Source organism: Mustelus asterias, chromosome 9, assembly GCF_964213995.1.
Source record: "Mustelus asterias chromosome 9, sMusAst1.hap1.1, whole genome shotgun sequence".
NCBI classification, from domain to species: Eukaryota; Metazoa; Chordata; class Chondrichthyes; order Carcharhiniformes; family Triakidae; genus Mustelus; species Mustelus asterias.
In genome coordinates, this window is record NC_135809.1 from 5,932,657 (window position 1) to 5,944,989 (window position 12,333).

Genomic DNA, 12,333 nt, shown 5'->3' on the forward strand with positions numbered 1-12,333 from the left:
TCGCATCTTCCAGTAATTGTATATTTTAGGATATTAAATTTTGAATAAAATGTGGATGTAATATCTGTGGTGACTTGTCTAGCAGTGACCATGTTGTGGCCCTGGATGTCTTGTGATAGTGTTGTACAGACTTGAAACATACATCATGTAGTAGTTTTAGTACTGTAGATAAAAATGTTACTTCAAGGCTTTTTTCTGTGATTAATCTTTACTGAAGGTTACTGAGTCACAACCACGCATTACGTTTTTGTATAGCCTCCAGCTGAGTGAAGATCACAAAGATAATTTCTGGATATAATGAGCACTGCAGTGAAACAGTATTTGTATTTTGTCATTCAAATATCAGATTTGAATTTGATAGAAATGTGTCCCTGATCTGAAAGTTAGTTATTTGTGCGACGGATCTTTTTTATTTTGACTTGATTAATGGAATTGTTGATGATTTGTGAAAGTCCGTGGGATTAGGTTTTGTCTCACTTGCCAAAGCCTACTGGACTGGAAGAACTTGTTAGGAGTCGCAGACAGTACAAAACAAATCTATGCCAGTGGATTGTCAGATGATTAGTATCTTCATTCTTGAGAGTTTTGCTTCAATAGAGTAACTGGGCAGAATTCTCCAGCCGTGCTGGTCTAAAAGCTGGAAATTCCCACCCGACCGTCAATGGCGTTTCACATTCTCCACAACCCGCCCGCTAAAATTCCAGTGGCAGGCGGGATGGGAGAATTCCAGCCATTATGCTTGCTGGCTGCTTGCTGAAGATAGAGATATTTTCTTTGGAATTCCCCCTTTGAACTAGAATAGGGCCAAGACAGCTGAAGGGTGGATGCAATGATGGAGCGAAGCAAAGCGGAATTCGCAAGAACTTGGGGGTCATCAGATGACTGGCCTATGAGCTGTCCCCTTGAGCCCATTCTGCCACTTGATGGAATCGTGGCTGATCTGTGATCTAATATCTTTAACAAGAATCTATTCATCTCAGATTTAAAATTAACAGTTGGTCTTGCAAATACTGCCGTTTGGGAATTCTAGTGTTTTGCTGTCTGCCTGTGTGTAGGAGTGTTACGCAACTTCACTTCTGAGAGAACTGGCTTTAACATTTGGAATGTCAGCAATCTCGGGCTATCAGTAGAAATAGTCTCTATCGGTTCACCACGTGCTTTGGAAGCTTTGATTAAATCACCCAGAACCATTTAAATTTCAGAGGAATACAACCCTCTTTTGTAACCTTGTAATTTAACTCTTGCTGTCTAATAGCTCTCATAAATCTATAATGCAATCCCTCCAGGGTCAGTATACCCTTACAAAGGTGTGGTGCCCAAAATTGAAAACTTTATTCCAGGGGGCAATGTATAGCTGTAGCATAACTTCTATCCCCTTGTGGGCTTTTGACTTTTTTGATTCTGTTCTGAACCTGTCCATGACATTTTAATGATCTATGTATCTGGACGCTCACTGTTTTTGGTGTTTTACCACTCAGAAACTACTCTATTTTATCCATGGCGGAAGACCTTCCTTTTACCTACACTGAAACCAATTTGTCATAGTTTTGCCCATTCACTTAATCTACTAAATATCTCTTCGTAATTTTATGCTTCCATCTTCACTGGTTGCAATGCCAACCACCTTTGCATCAGAAAGCTGGGCAGTGACTTTGTCTTGTTGCCTAAATTGTTAATAAATACAAAGAATAGCTGAAGCCCCAACATCGATTCTTGTGACTCGCACACGAGTGAGAATCTGCCACTGGGAAAACCTGCTCATCACCTCTACTGTCTCCTGTCACTCAGCCAATTTCCTGACCAGGTCAATAATTTGCCTTTCATTCCATGAGCTTCAACATTGCCCAAAAGTTTCTTATGAAGAACCTTATTGAATTCATGGGTGGCACAGTGGTTAGCACTGCTGCCTCACAGTGCCAGGGACCCGGGTTTGATTCCTGGCTTGGGTCACTGTCTGTGTGGAGTCTGCACATTCTCCCCGTGTCTGCGTGGGTTTCCTCCGGGTGCTCTGGTTTCCCCCCACACACCAAAGATGTGCGGGTTAGGTGGATTGGCCGTGCTAAATTGCCCCTTAGTGTCAGGGGACTAGCTAGGGTAAATGCATAGGGCCTGGGTGGGATTGTGGTCGGTGCAGACTCAAAGAGCTGAATGGCCTCCTTCTGCACTGTAGGATTCTATGAATGCCTTCTGGAAATCCATTTAAATAACATCGATAGGCAATTCTATCAGGACCTATCCATCACAAATCTATGCTCTCTCTCTCTCTCTTGTGAACTGAGGCTGGATTTGACACACAATCAACAAAAGAATGTGTGGGTTTGATGCATGCGCAGAGATGAGAAATGAGCGTTCGAGGCCTGACATGCATAGAAACAAGTTAAAAGCCCCAGAAATCTAGGGCAATACACCTGACCTGGGATTTGGGACAAAAGCCCAGATTGCGGGATAATCCTGGAAAATCCAGGATGTTGCTCACCTTGATGGAGAGAACAAGTTAACGTTTCGGGTCAAAGTTGGTGTTTTAATAACTTTTTTTTTAAATGAGAGGAGGAGTGGAGGAAAAGAACAAAAGGGAAAATCTGAGACGGGTAGAAGTCGGCAGAAGTTAAATGATGAGAATGGGTGATGCAAGGCCAATGAGTGATAATAGGATAAGTAAAGAAACAAAAGAATAGTCTAGACTTGAGGATTTGTAATTGGCAAAATGAACAGCTGTTGTACAAAAGCCAAAGCAACAAAAAATCATTTTTTAATTTGTAAAAGGTGTTTTATAATTTCAAAATTACTAGGGAGGGGGAGCAAGAAAGATCTTAATAATCTGGCTAGTAATAGAAAAGGTTGAAGATCGTGCAGTTGATGTGTATATGGACTTGCAAAAGGCATTTGACAAGAGTACCACGCAATCGACCTGTTAGTAAAATCCAAGCCATTGGGATTAAAGGGACAGTAGCTAAGGGACAAAAAACAACGGTGGTGGTAAATGGTTGGCTTTTTTTGGATTTGAAGGAAGTGTACGGTGGTCCCTGCAGTCAGTATTAGGAATATTGGTTTTCTGATGTACATTTATGACCTGGATACCTTGGTCCAGATCATTCTTTCAAATCTTGTAGATGACTCAAAACTTGGAAATGTGATGATAGGAGGATGGTTCAGTAGACTGGTGGAATAGGCAGATATGTGGCAGATGGAATTTGAAGCAGAGAGGTCTGAAGTGTTATGTTTTAGTAGAAAGAGCGGGGAAGAAGGGATTCATTTAGCTGGCCTTTTAAAGAGCTGGTACAGACATGATGGGCTGAATGGCCTCCTGTCTCATTCTATGATCAAGCATTACATTTCTCCAGACTGATAACAATGAGTATCCTTATATAAAAGTACAGCTAGAAGATTGTCATTTCTTCAATCACTCAGGTATGGATGCTTATGGGAGCTCATTTTACATAGAATCATGGAATCTTAATAGATGTTTCAAGAATGAGTTGATTAGCAAAGGATACTGTGCGGTATAGGGAGGGGGAGAGTAACCTGGGCATTGTTCCAGGGGGCAATCACTCACTCCTCCTGGGTTTAGCAGAACTTGAGTTGGTTAGGGGCGGGCAGGTGTGACAGAGAGTCTGGCAACTAAGGGAACCAGCATGTGGTGATGGAGAAGCCTCAACCCCTGACATTTTCCAGTAAGCACAAGGTGCCTTCTACATGCGTGAATGAGAAGGACTGCAAGATGGATGGATGAAGTATCCATAGTGAAGGATGCCTACCATTCAAGTGGGTCCGGGGGGAGGGGAGAAGGGAGCAAAGAGGAATGTGGTAGTGGTAGAAGACAGTATAGTTAGGGGGGATAGATACTGTTCTCTGCAGTCAAGAGAATCCAGACAGCTAAGTTGCTTGCCTGGTGCTAGGGTTAAGGGCATCTAGGCTGGAGGGGAAAGATCCAGTGGTCATGGTCCATGTTGGTACCACTGACATGGTAGGACTAAGAGTTTCTGTTTGGAGAGTATAAACAGATAAGGGCTAACTCAAAAAGCAGACCTCACCTACATTAGCCATGAGAAAATTGGAATAGAGTAAATAATAGTGTGTTAAATATGTGGATTAAAGATTGGTGTGGGGGAAATGTGTTTTGATTCCTGGGGCACTGGCATCAGTATTGGGAAAACTGGGAACTGTGCTGTTGGAACAGTCTTCACTTCCACCATGTGTTCTGGTGAGTTATATAACTAGGGCAGTAGAGAGGGATTTAAACTAAATAGTTGAATTGGGGGAAGCACGGTGGCACAGTGGTTAGTGCTGCTGCCTCACAGCACGAGGGACCCGGGTTCGATTCCCAGCTTGGGTCACTGTCTGTGTGGAGTTTGCATGTTCACCCTGTGTCTGCGTGGGTTTCCTACGGGTGCTCCGGTTTCCTCTCTCAGTCTGAAAGACGTGCTGGGTGGGTGCATTGGCCATGCTAAATTCTCCCTCAGTGTACCCAGCCAAGTGCTGGAGTGTGGTGACTAGGGGATTTTCATAGTAACTTCATTGCAATGTTAACGTAAGCCTACTTGTGACACTAGTAAATTAACTAATTAAGATATGATAAACTGAGGATGAAGAAGTTAAGAGAGCAGGATAGTAATTGGGAAATGGTTATCAAAGTGAGGGAAAAGGACAGTGGGTAAACATAAGTGTGCTAGCAGTTAAGGTTAGAGATCGCAAAAAATGTCAGAATTGAAGAATTATGGGTGGCATGGTGGCACAGCTGCATCACAGCGCCAGGGACTCAGGTTCGATTCCTGGCTTGGGTCACGGTCTGTGTGGAGTTTGCACATTCTCCCCATGTCTGCTTGGGTTTCCTCTGGGTGCTCCGGTTTCCTCCCACAGTCCAAAGAAGTGCAGGTTAGGTGCACAGGTTAGGTTAGGCCATGCTAAATTGCCCCTTAGTGTCAGGGGGACTAGTTGGGGTAAATGCGAGGGTTATGGGGATAAGGCCTGGGTGAGATTGTGGTTGGTGCAATCGCGATGGGCCAAATGGCCTACTTCTGCACTGTGGTATTCTATGAAGGCACTCAGTGAATAACAGGTAACACGGAAGATGAATTGACAAAACAAATAGAAGTGAACAGGTATAATCTAATTGCCATCACAGAGCGTGTCTTCAGGGTGACCAAGGGAAGCTGGTAGTACAGTGGTATTGTCATTTGACTATTAATCCAAAGATGCAGAGTAATGCTCTGGGGACCTTGGTTCGAATCCCACCGTGGCAGATGGTGTACTTTAAAATCTCAATAAATTATCTGGGATTAAAAACCTAACGATGACCATGGAGCCATTGTCAATTGTAATAAAACCCACCTTGTTCACCAATGTCCTTTCGGAAAGAATGCAAGGAAGAGTAAACAAAGCGTTCTGAGTTAGAAATAATTGCAAGAGACAGATTTTGATTTGATTTATTATTTCACATGTATTGGTATATAGTGAAAAGTATTGTTTTTTGCTTGCTATACGGACAAAACATACCATTCATAGAATTTATAGGGGAGAAGGAAAAGAGAGGGTGCAGAATGTAGTGTTACAGTCAGTGCTAGGGTATAGAGAAAGACCAACTTAATGCGAGAAAAGTCCATTCAAAAGTCTGATGGCAGCAGGGAAGAAGCTGTTCTCGAGTTGGTTGGTGATCTCAGGCTTTGTATCTTTTTCCTGACGGAAGAAGGTGGAAGAGAGAATGTCGGGTGCGTGGGGTCCTTGATTATGCTGGCTGCTTTGCCGAGGCAGCGGGAAGTGTAGACAGTGTCAATGGATGGGAGGCTGGTTTGTGTGATGGACTGGGCTACGTTCACAACCCTTTGTAGTTTCTTGCGGTGGTCAGAGCAAGAGCCATACCAAGAGTGGGACAGCTGACTTCAGAGGTAAATCAAATGTTTGATGCCATTTTACTAGAGTCTGGGAATCAAGAGTTAAAACAATTGTGAATATTTGTGCAGCAATTGAGACAAGGAAACCCAAAAGGGGTTGGTTTAAAACCTGGACTAGATTCACTGTTAAAAGTGGAGCGGAAGCTTTGCTTAAATGTGTCATTTTTCTGGACCGGATTCTGGAATGCAAGCTGCTAAGGGAAAGGTTTATTGTGTGAGAAGATTTTAAAAGTGTGTTTTTTGGGAGTGGAGTTTAGAAACTCTCGTGCGGCAATCATCTGGGGGTGATTCTGTCTGCGGAGAAATCTACAGACACTAACTTGGATTCAGAGTGGAGTGCATGTATTTGACCAGTCATCCTGTGCGCTTAAAAGGATGACGTACCTTTTTAAGTATTGTGCCAATTGCCTAATACAAGGAACATTTGTATTAATGAGAGCATAGCTTAAAGAAGTATCTTGCAATCCGTATTAACATTTACACACTGATTTTAAGATTAAGCTAAGAGGGGAGTAAAGGAGTGTTGTATCATCCCACTTTTTTCATGTTTAATAAATATTTTTTTCTTGTTAAGTATAATTAGTGATCCTGTGACTCTGTTCCTCCATGTTTTATGAGAATAAGTAAATGTTGTCTTTTGAGCCAGGGTTCCATTCTGGAATTTTTCCGTCCTGTTATCACAGCAAATGGGATTGTAACAGTGAGCAAGAGCACAGAGTTCTCAGGTGCCTTGTCCAATGTTCCACTCTCATCCACCACGACTAAAGGCATTAACTGGTCATTCCTCCCAATTGTGGATTGCGTGACAGGTGTGCAAACTGGCAGGTGCATTATCGATTAGGTTGGACGTGCGATGGTGCTACATAAACGCGAGTATTTTTCTTGTCTTTGTGCAGTTTGTAAAGTGTGAGAAAGGGCTTCTTCAAAAACAGACAGAAACATCGTTAAAGTTGAGATTTTGTGGACGCCTGCAGCTATGAAACAGCCAGTGCCAGGTGTTGGTAATTGTTTTGCAAAGGGGGATGTGTACAGTGAATCTGAGTGTTGAAACAGCTGGTCTGCTGTCTGTCTACCTAATGCTGTGTAAAATCATGAAAGTACCTAAATTGACTTCTGAAAATTAGCATTGGATTATCATAGAAATCATAGAAACCCTACAGTGCAGAAGGAGGCCATTCGGCCCATCGAGTCTGCACCGACCACAATCCCACCCAGGCCCTACCCCCACATATTTACCTGCTAATCCCACTAACCTACACATCCCAGAACTCTAAGGGGCAATTTTTTTTAACCTGGCCAATCAACCTAACCCGCACATCTTTGGACTGTGGGAGGAAACCGGAGCACCCGGAGGAAACCCACGCAGACACGAGGAGAATGTGCAAACTCCACACAGACAGTGACCCGAGCCGGGAATCGAACCCGGGACCCTGGAGCTGTGAAGCAGCGGTGCTAACCACTGTGCTACCGTGCTGCCCATCTGGTTACATTTCATTTAGAATGCTAAGTTTTTATATTTTAGTTAATTTGCATGTTTTTTGCAAAATCCAAGGGAAATATTAAGTCATAGAGTCATAGAGATTTGCAGCATGGAAACAGGCCCTTCGGCCCAACTTGTCCATGCCGTCCTTTTTTTAAAAACTCCTAAGCTAATCCCAATTGCCCACATTTGGCCCATATCCCTCTATACCCATGTAACTGTCTAAATGCTTTTTAAAAGACATTTAAAACATATTAAGTGTGCCCTTCATATTGTCCTCATTGCAAGGATCTTTTTGACTCCGCATACACTTGTACGTATTACGTAGATAAAATGAATTGGAGTTGCCAGTTTTAGATAAACATTTTTGTTTGCATTAGTAGCCAGACTCCCCTTGAATTGGTATTGACTGGATACAGTTCAGCCAGCGTATCCACAGTTCCTGCCGTTGTTTTGATCTTGCAGTACGCAGTTACCCTGAACTTTTGTAATTTTGAAAGAATATGGTCTTTGGGGAAATCTTGCATTCCATATCAGAAGTTCCAATCTATAAATTGAGTAATCAGTTTAAAGAATACAAAGCAGTAGAGATGAAAATCTCAGTGACAGAAATTTGCTACTAGCCTGAGCCTGTCCCTCAGTCTGATGCAATGTCATGTTCCTTTTTTAACAATGGATTAAGTGTGTCTCGGTGTGGTTAAGTGAGTCTTCTAATTTACTTGCCAAACTGGAGGTTGTCAGTACAAGGCAAAATAACCAATCAATTATGGTGCTATGGTGATTGAAAGCTGACACGTGCCTCTTGTTTGGATGCTGTCTGCCAGAACCTTAACTCCTGTTTTACATGCTTAGCTGCGAGAGATACATTATGATGGAAGGAGGACAGAATGGCATTTTTAGATTGCTGGAGTGTGATTTGCAGCTGAAGATTGGTTATCTAGTGCTACCTTTAATTTTGACGGCTGATTATACTTTCACTGAATGCTGTAGTGGCTGTCTTCCATCATGTTTATAAAATTGCACAATTATGAAGCACTTACTTTTTGAATTTTGAAACTTTGTACCTTATCTGATTACAATAGCAACAAATGTCAGTTTCTTGTTATGTATCCCAAAGGTTCGGAGGACTTGAGTGCTTACTATCTCTGTTGACATATTTCTGCTCTATTTTGGTTCGGGTAATATCTGAACTAAACTTGCAGACTGTCTTACTCGTGAATGGGGCCAGGAACAGGAGCCTTGCAGAGATAGATAGATAGGTTCTTGATTAATAAGGGGATCAGGGGTTATGGGGAACAGGCAGGAGAATGGGGATGAGAAAAATATCAGCCATGATTGAATGGTGGAGCAGACTCGATGGGCCGAATGGCCTAATTCTGCTTCTACGTCTTATGGTCTTATGCTGTTGGTTTCAACTATCAAAACAAAATTGCCCGAGTTCCACTTAACATTGGTTGTGATGTTAAAATTACATTTTGTTTCCATTTTGTGCAGAATTAACTAGATCAGGGCACTTTTAAAGTTTATTTATTAGTCACAAGTAAGTCTTACATTAACACTGCAATGAAGTTACTGTGAAATTCCCCTAGTCGCCACAGTCCGGCACCTGTTCGGGTTAATACACCCTAACCAGCACGTCTTTCAGACTGTGGGAGGAAACCGGAGCACCCGGAGGAAACCCACACAGACACGGGGAGAATGTGCAAACTCCACACAGACAGTGACCCAAGCCGGGAATCGAACTTGGGTCCATGGCGTTGTGAGGCAGCAGTGCTAACCACTGTGCTACCGTGCCACCCCTTTGCTTTGCTTTGGAAAGGAGATTTTTATAACTCGATTGTATCCATTTTTTTAAGAACATGCTAGACAAGATTAAGGCACTCTGTGGACAGGCAGTGTTTACTCCATATATCGCAGTCTGCCCTGACTGGTGAAAAGTGCTTCTGTAATCATGCATGAATCTCAATAATGGACTGGACTATTTTGATACGGCTGCTGGCCTCAAATCCCAACTAAAGCTGCCGCAATATAAATGGACTTTAGCTGACCTTCACTTGTTGCCAGGGGAAGCAACTATTTTACAAATCCTTTTACTGTATGTAACATTATTTGAGCACATCCTCAGAATTGGGTGTAGTTGCATAATTTTGTAAAGCGGTGTTATCTAAATTGAATGGTTGCAGTTTAAACTTAAGCAACCATCGTGATTCTAAATTTAGCCTTGATTGAGACCGCATGCAGTAAATAGATGGCTAGAAATTATACAGGGAAATTACTCTAATTCTAAATGTCAACCATGGATGGATGACATATGGAATGTGCATGTTGTCATTGAATGTTCCACTGGGATGTTTTCTAACAGTCCTATGGAGAGGCAGCTCATTAATGCAGTTGAGCTGTCTCTTTGGGGAAAAGTAATTTACATGGATTGACTTCCTTTATGCAAAGCTTATAATTAAGAGAATATAAATCAGTAAACATGTTCTGGCGAGGTTGAATTTCTAGAAAATTCTCATGCAGTCTTTCTCAGAAATAGACTCAAGATTATTCCAGGGAGCTTAACCATTTAACCGTGTGTCTTTCAAAGCTGTAGCACTCGGACCACAGATTTGAGGATTGCACGTTATCATTTGGATTTGGGTTGCCTGATGAGCATTGAGGTGTAAAAAGTATGTGGAAGCCTAGTAATATTGTGGGGAATATTGAAATAAATGACATTATTGCAGTCAACAGATTCAAAACTTAGCAGATCTTATGGTGATGTTTCCTGAAGTCGTACTGTCATGGAATGTTACAGCACAGAAGATCATTGTGCCTGGGAGAGCCACCTAATCCATAAAATCCCTGCAGTGCAGAAAGAGGCTATTTGGCTCAGGGCGGCACGTTGGCAGAGTGGTTAGCACTGTTGCCTCACAGTGCAAGGGACCCAGGTTCAATTCCGGCCTCGGGTAACTGTTTGTGGAGTTTGCACTTTCTCCCCGTGTCTGCATGGGTTTCCGCCGGGTGCTCCGGTTTCCTCCGACAGTCCAAAGATGTGCAGGTTAGGTTGATTGGCCATGATAAATTGACCCTATTGTCAGGGGGATCAGCAGGTTAAATATGTAGGGTTACAGGAATAGGGCCTTGGTGGGATTGCGGTCAGTGCAGACTCGATGGGTTGAATGGCCTCTTTCTGCACTGTAGGGATTCTGTGTTTCTATGAGTCTGCACCAACTCTCCGAAGAGAGGCCCATGCCCACTCTGCACATTTACCATGGATAGTCCACCTGACCTACATACCTTGGGACACTAGGGAAATTTGGCACAGCCAATCCAGCTAACCTGCACATCTTTGGACTGTGGGAGGAAATCGGAGCACCCAGAGGAAACCCACGCAGACATGGGGAGAATGTGCAAGCTCCACACAGACAGTCACCCATGGCTGGAATTCAACCCAGGTCCCTGGCACTGTGAGGCAGCGGTGCTAACCATTGTGCTACCATGCCACCCTAATTAGTCTTGTATCCTGCTCTTTTCTAAAATAAAAACAATACTCAAGATCCTCAACAGGACTGGAAAGGGAAACAGATCCTTCATTGGAAGAGTCATTTCAAATTTCCAGCCGCTGCAGTTTTTTGTTCTGCTCTTCCCAAATCCATGCAAATCCTTGCCTCCCAAGAATGTATTCAACTCCCTTTCGAGGACTGCTATTGAATCTGATTCCATCACGCTTTCAGGCAGTACATTCCAGATTACCATAACTTTTTTTTCCTTAACCTGTCTCTGTTTCTTTTGCCTATAATAAATCTTTGGCCTCTGTTTACCCATCCACTCTTAGAAACAACTTATTCTTCTTTGCTCTATCTCAAATCCTTCCTTTGTAGCCATCTCTGCTGGAAGGAGAACAACAACAGCTTTTCCAGTTTGCATGGAACGGAAGTACCCCGTATCATCCAAGTCAATCTCCTCTACATCCTCTTTTAAAGCTTTGATGAACTTCCTCGATGATGGAGGGAAGGTCATTAAAGCAGCTGGAGAAGTTTGGGCCTGGGGCACTAATCTGAGGAACTCTGCAGTGATGTCCTGGGACTGATGATTGAGCTCTAACTATAAAATGATCTCATGTGATGTTGGAGTTTGCTTTAAATTGATACTATTTTGGCTCCAGATATAGGAGATGCTAGTATGTTTGGTGAGGTCTTCACAGTACTATAGGGATTTTGTGTGAAACACAGTCGAGAAATCTTCCCGACCTACCAATGACACCAATACCTCTATTGCATCAAACATCCTCATGATCCCTCCAGTGTACCTGTTGCTGTAAGGGATGGGGTAGAGGTAAATTAAGCTTTATCCTGATCATCAGGATGTGATAGTGCTTGATGTCATAGCCAAGTACGTAAAGTAAGTGAGTCTTGTATTTCCTGGTATGAGTATCTTTCACCTTTAATGAACATGATAAATCGCTATTTTGCGGAAAATGGATGGTTGAATAAAAGATGCTCACTAAGTGTTTGAGATGTGCTATGTTGGTATTTCTGTAATGGTCTTAAATTATGATGTGGAGTTGCCAGCGTTGGACTGGGGTAGGCACAGTAAGTAGTCTCACAACACCAGGTTAAAGTCCAACGGTTTATTTGGTAGCACGAGCTTTCGGAGCGTTGCCCCTTCATCAGGTGAGTGAAGAGTTCGGTTCACAAACAGGGCATTTATAGACACAAACTCAATTACAAGATAATGATTGGAATGCGAGTCTTCTCGCATTCCAATCATTATCTTGTAATTGAGTTTGTGTCTATATATAATTGAGTTTGTGTCTATATATGCCCTGTTTGTGAACCGAACTCTTCACTTACCTGATGTAGGGGCAATACTCCGAAAGCTCGTTCTACCAAATAAACTTGTTGGACTTTAACCTGGTGTTGTGAGACTACTTGCTGGGTCTTAAATTACATGAGGAGCTACAGTATGATTACCTAAACCCGG

The 12,333-nt window shown here is 42.7% G+C and overlaps 1 protein-coding gene across 15 annotated transcripts in view; it reads left to right on the top strand.

Moving 5' to 3' along the window:
* ppfibp1b (PPFIA binding protein 1b) overlaps positions 1-12,333 on the top strand; it is a 164,435-nt gene that overhangs the window by 16,590 nt on the left and 135,512 nt on the right. The gene's annotated exons all lie outside the window — the stretch shown is intronic.